This window comes from Myotis brandtii, unplaced genomic scaffold, assembly GCF_000412655.1.
Source record: "Myotis brandtii unplaced genomic scaffold, ASM41265v1 scaffold668, whole genome shotgun sequence".
In the NCBI taxonomy this organism is placed as follows: Eukaryota; Metazoa; Chordata; class Mammalia; order Chiroptera; family Vespertilionidae; genus Myotis; species Myotis brandtii.
In genome coordinates, this window is record NW_005370597.1 from 4,426,492 (window position 1) to 4,432,435 (window position 5,944).

General features: G+C 45.1%; 1 protein-coding gene across 6 annotated transcripts in view; it reads right to left on the reverse strand.

Moving 5' to 3' along the window:
- FGF1 (fibroblast growth factor 1 (acidic)) overlaps positions 1-5,944 on the reverse strand; it is a 106,301-nt gene that overhangs the window by 34,097 nt on the left and 66,260 nt on the right. For 2 of the 6 annotated variants that reach the window (XM_005881101.2, XM_005881094.2), the window contains exon 2: positions 2,054-2,134. The exons of the other annotated variants lie outside the window; for them this stretch is intronic. The gene's annotated coding sequence lies outside the window, so the exon portion shown is untranslated. The remainder of the gene's footprint in view (positions 1-2,053; positions 2,135-5,944) is intronic. 6 annotated transcript variants of the gene reach the window in all.

Here is a 5,944-nt window from a genome sequence, read left to right on the forward strand (position 1 = left end):
TTCAGCCTCTCCGCCATCCTGAAGAGCTGCACACATCTTAATGGAAATATCCTTCCTGCAGACCGATGCTTCCTGCCTCAGGGCCTGGAGCCAAATGCAAAGTGATTCTGCAGAGGCGCTAGCAGCGCTCGCCCCTTCTTCCAACCTCTCTTACTGATGTGGCTCCAACAATCTTTTGAATCTGTTGTCCAGGTTACAATCTTCAGAACAAGCTCAGCAAGGACATTTCTTTCTTGGAGTCGGCAGACCTTTCAGCTCATAGGAAGATGGTCAGTTTGCTGGGTCTTTCTTATTTTTCTTATCTCCTGACCCAGAAATGTTGGCTTCTCCAAACTCAGTCTTTTGAAGTATGTGTTTGTTATCTCTCTGAAAATGCCAAGAGCTTGTTGTTCTTTATGTTTCCCAATAGCCCGCTTTGGACATACCAGAAATAATAAAATATGCCCATAAATAATGAGATAGTAACCTTTTCTCCAACATTTACTATGTGTCTCATACATTATTTTAATTCTCAAATAAATTCTGTTAAGTAGACATTGCTTTTTTTAAAATTTCTTCCTCTGTTTATTTATTTATTTACTTATTTATTATTTTTTTATTTTTTTTTAGGCTGGGAGGTAAATGAATAGAGTAAAATTTTCTATTCAGTCACCTACCCTAGCTGGTTCAATGTCCCAACGTGTAGTGAACAGAACAGAGATGCTGTCCTGAACTGAACTCGAGGCCTTTGCTTTCTCAGCCCCCACTCTGCAGCCCAGGACCAGCGGTGCAGAGAGCTTCAACCATTTCCCTAAGGCAGTGGTCGGCAAACTCATTAGTCAACAGAGCCAAATATCAACAGTGCAACGATTGAAATTTCTTTTGAGAGCCAAATTTTTTAAACTTAAACTATATAGGTAGGTACATTGTTATTAACGTAATTAGGGTACTCCTAAGGCTTAGGAAGAGCCACACTCAAGGGGCCAAAGAGCCGCATGTGGCTCGAGAGCCTCAGTTTGCCGACCACTGCCCTAAGGTCACACAGCGAAATGAGTGTTAGAGCTGAGATCTAAAGGGAGGGTTTTCTGACTCTAGAGTCCATGATTTTAATTGCCAAGGAATGTGGGAAAGAGAAGAGAAATCCATTGGACTGAGTAATCCTTAGCTTCTCTATGCTTTTTGCCCCACCAGCCTCCATAACTCGCACAGTCCTGTTGACGGTGTTCTAAAGGAGATACGTGTTGTCGTTGGAGTCTGCATGTTACTACCTTGGCACACAACCATCCTCTTTCACAGCCGTACAGTGACCTCTTGATTGCCACTCTCTTGCTTCCCCTGAATGACCCAGCGTCACCCAAGTCCATCTTGACTTTTGTCACACTAGAGTCACTTGCCATTGATCATTAAAGAGCTGGGGCCAGGCCAGGGACCACTGGAGGTGTTGGTGGTGGTGGGGTACTATGTGAATGGTCCTACTAGGTTGGAAACACCATGAAAAAGGCAAGTTCTCACAACCTGAGAGTCATATACCTGGGTTTTGGCTTCTGCTGTTTCATTAACTCCTTGTGTGACCAGGCAAGTCATTTAATGTTTCTGACCCTCTGCTGCCTCATCTGTCAAAGGAAGCTGCTACGAGTACTGATGTGGTCACGGGCCACGAGGAAAGAACGAGGCAGGCCCAGGAAGGGCCCTGCATACAGAGAGTGTCTGGGAAATAGAAGGAATTGTTGTTGAAGTATCAGTGTGTTGAATATTGACGTTTTGATAGCAATTGGGCTTTCACAAAGCATTTTATGTGAGTAAACAAGCATCTGCGGGTGCCTGTTGTGTAGACACTACATTAAGCGCTTTATAATCATTTTGTATTTGCTGTACCTTCTGGCATACGGGTAGATGCACCCGTTCCCTTTGCTCCAGCCGAGAGAACTGTCAGCCGAGAGGCTGGGCAAATCTGTGGTTTAGCTGCGAATGAAACCCTCAGCCCTGAGACATCAGGTCGCCCTCTGTAGGCAGCCCCATTTCCAGGAGCCCCAGGCTCACCAAAACATCAAAAAAGAAAGAGGACAGAACTCACATTTCTGCCAGACAGATGATATCCAGGCGTCTCTGGAAGAATGGTTAGCAGTCCTGGTGTGCGGTTTCAGGTTTTAAGGTGCTTGGATACAAAGGAGGAATGTAAACTCCACGGAGCTCATTTCACATGTCAGAGTCTATTCCTGTTCTTGAAAGTGGGCCCAGAGGCCCCGCTTCGGCCCGGGAGCCACATTCCTGCAGAGGCATTGAGCAGCACGCAGAGCAGGACTCCAGCGGGGCAGGGCCCAGGGTTGCAAAGGGACCCAGTGAGAGCCACAGCCAAAGGGCAGGAAGAAAACAGTCACCTGCCCCAGAGCCAGCCTTCTAGTGACTAGTTTCTGGAGCGCCTACATTAGACTAGTATAAACCTTGCTTCCTTTCACATTTTTTCTTTTTAAGGACTCTGGCTAATTTTAGAGGTTTTACTTGCCAACTCTCTCTGATCTCACATGAAAAGTCCAAAAGCGGCCATTCTCCCATCCGCACTGTTTGCCGTTTCAGCACGCCCGATGGCTCACGTGGTCCCGTGGCCACGTCACTGGTAGTCCACACACGGCTCCACACGCAACCCAGCTGTAGGCAGGGACCGGGTGGGTTTATGGGAAGGAGATGGTGTTTGATAAGGGATGAGCTGAAATCTTGTATCCAAGAAGCTAAATAAGAAATAAATCTGCCTTGGGTATCTAGCATCTCCAGGGTGGTGCACATTGCAGACAAGATGACACTTATCAGAAAAATCACTGGGATTGGTAGATGCTGATAACCACGACAGCACACTCATCTGTCAAACTTGGCCTCTCCAGGGAGTTTTCCTTCGTTTTGGCAGGGAGCTCCAAACATGGTTTCAACTCCTCGTGATTTCCCTCCTGGTTTATTTCTTTCTTCTCACTGACCTTTCCAAGCCATTTATATTCCCCACTGTCCACTCCTCCCCTCTCATGTCTTTTATATCAAAGCACCACTATATGGGGTGGGGCTGTTTGAAAAATGGCGAATTTTTACGTTATTGGCCTTCGAAAGCAGATTAGGCAACAAAAGTCAGGAGAAATGTCAGGGTGACTTCTGCCATGCTTTTGAACATAACTGCTCTCAGCTTTTAAAGATTCTACATTCCTGGGCTCCTCCTTAGTTCAGAGGGCTCCTCTGGAATTTGATAAACCTAGACATTTAGATGGGCCCGTGGGGTAGGGCAGACAGAAGGCAGGACATTTCCTAATGTTTTTCGTGGTGCTGTATTCTTGAACCCTCAGTGGTGTAAATCACCTTTCTATAGGTCTGTTCATGAAATAAATAAATAGGTGTTGTACTTCAAAATTGCTCTCCATAGGAGTTGTGAAATTTCACATTCTGTAGGGAGTTTAATTGATTTGATGTTCAAAAATGTTTAGCACTGAATTTTCAGCAGCGTGACTATGATGAGCTTCCCTGAGTCTATGTCGGACCCACCGTATCTAGGATAGTTCTCATCATTTCCCCATCCTCTACCTCAGACCCAAATTGTATCTTGTGTAGCATTTATGATTCCACTTATGTGTTTGTTTACTTGTTACTGTTTGTCTCGCTCCACAACACCACACACACACACACACACACACACACACACACACACACACACACACACAGATCTGTAAGCCTCACGAGGACCCAAATCAGGTTTGTTTTGCTCACATTATATGTCACCACCTAGATCTGTGCCCGACACATAGTAATTGCTCGATAAATAATTGGGAACAAATGAATTTAAAAAGTCTGTTCTCAAAAAGCTGTTGGGTTTTGAAAAAGTAATTTACCAAAAATTAATCCCTATGGAAAAGGGAAATAAGGTTAGTTTCCCTTTCCTGCAGATCCTTTTCAGTTTGGTGGGTAGTGTTTGTCTGAGAATTGTGTTTACAGAGGAGGGGGTCGGAATCACTGGTTATCCATATAGTGGGGAGAAGGAATAGTGTGAGGCCTGCCACTTTCCCCCCTCTCTTTATCCATCCTTTCTTTCTTCCTATATTTACTAAATGTTACTCAAGTATATGCCAGGCATAGTAAAATAGGGGTAATAGTATACCTACCTCATGGATTGCTGTGAGGATCAAATGAAATCATTGTATTTAACAGTTCTTGGCAAAGTACCTGACATATTAAGAACATGGGAAATGCTAGCCATTAACATTATCATCAGAAATATTTATGGAGCAACTCTTATGCGCCTTCTGTTTCAGACTCTCCAGAATAAGGAGAAAAGGTAATGTCTAAATCACCAGGGGCTTGTGGTGATTTATGTCATCAGCTTTCTTTCCATAATATCTGTTTTCAGAGCAGAGGGTTATATGGCGGCCTCTTCATTTTACAGGTGGGGAGGGTCAGCTAGCCAAGGACAAGTGGAGGAGAGTTTTGAATGAAGACACAATGCCTACTACTGATACTTTTCCTTTTACCTCGGGCTCATTGTTTGACTTGGCCCAGCACTGTTACCGATCCTGTCTTTTTTATTTTATTTTATTATTTGATATTTGTTCATCATGGGTTGGGGTTTTTTTCCGCATGAAATTTGACTTTGTAAAAATATTGCATTGAAATACCATTTCTGAGTAAATTTTGCACCTGAAGCAAGTACCTCCCTCATCTCACCCTAGTCCCAGCCCTTTTAACTGGTCTAAGTTTCTCTAACCTCTCAATATTGAGCCCTTGGACTCTAGTAGAGTTAGCAAATTTAGGTACTTATTATCCACCCTGTGCAGTTCACCGTCAGCTCCTGTCTGAACTTCTGAAACGGCCCCCTCTTTTGTTCTGGGCTCCTCCGATCATTTCTATACACAAAGCCAGAGGGATTTTTAAGAAGCCTACATCAGATTGGCCACTCCCTCTTTCGAAACCTGCTGTGCCTTTCCATTTTCATGAACCCTTACCATGGCCTACAAGACACCATCCGGTCTGGCCTTACCTCCTGCCACTCCCTCCCTTTGCCCACTGCATACCAGCCACTGTCTTCCCTGGGATCCTTGACCCAGTGTGGTCTTCCCCACACGCTGCCTTCATGCAAATTGCTCGCCTGCCAGCAATGCCTTTCCCCAACACGGTCCACTGCCTTGGCTCCTACTCACCTTTCAGAGGGCAGCTGACGCACCACCTCCTCAGGTCTACCCTCACCTCCTGACCTGAGTTCTGTCCCCCCTCTGCCTTCATTATTCTGTTTTGTTGCTTCCTGTTCTCTTCCTTTCCAACATGTCCCATCATTTGTAATTCATTAAATCTCCACCCACGTATTTACTTGTTTGATGTCTATCTCCCTCACTAGACTGTCAGTTCCCCGAGGGCCATGTTTAGTCACCACCTTCTTTCTCCTCGGTCCCTAAGCGCTGCCTGGCACAGAGGAGTTGCTCACCTATCTGTTGAATGAATGAGGGAGGGAAGGGAATGAGTGAACAGATCCGTCTTCAGCCTGTAAAGTCATGACCTAAGGATGCTGCCACACACTAAGAGACTTACTTCCATGTCCCATTCTGCTTTCTGTCGCAATGAACTTTGCTCTTCTAAAGCAAGTGTTTTTCCACTAGATTATTTTTATAGAAAAAAAGTGAAGCAAATATAGAGATAATTATTGATTCTCACTCACGAAGTTCCTGCTCCCTATCACCAACATCCTCCTGAAAGCCTGCTGCTGGATTCCTGGGGACCACAGGAAATAAGTCCGCTGAGCACTTGAAACGCTGTTACGAAAATAGACCAGACTTGACCTTCCTCCTGTGGAAGGGCCTCTTCCTCAGGGAAAACCTTGCAAAGAAATTTTATCTGCTCTTAGGTGCTTCCTTCTGCAGTCATCCTCCCAGCGGCATTATCTGCACATGCTCTGAATCCTGTTCTGAGATTGTCCCCCCACAGCCTAGGTCACCGCCTGAGCAAA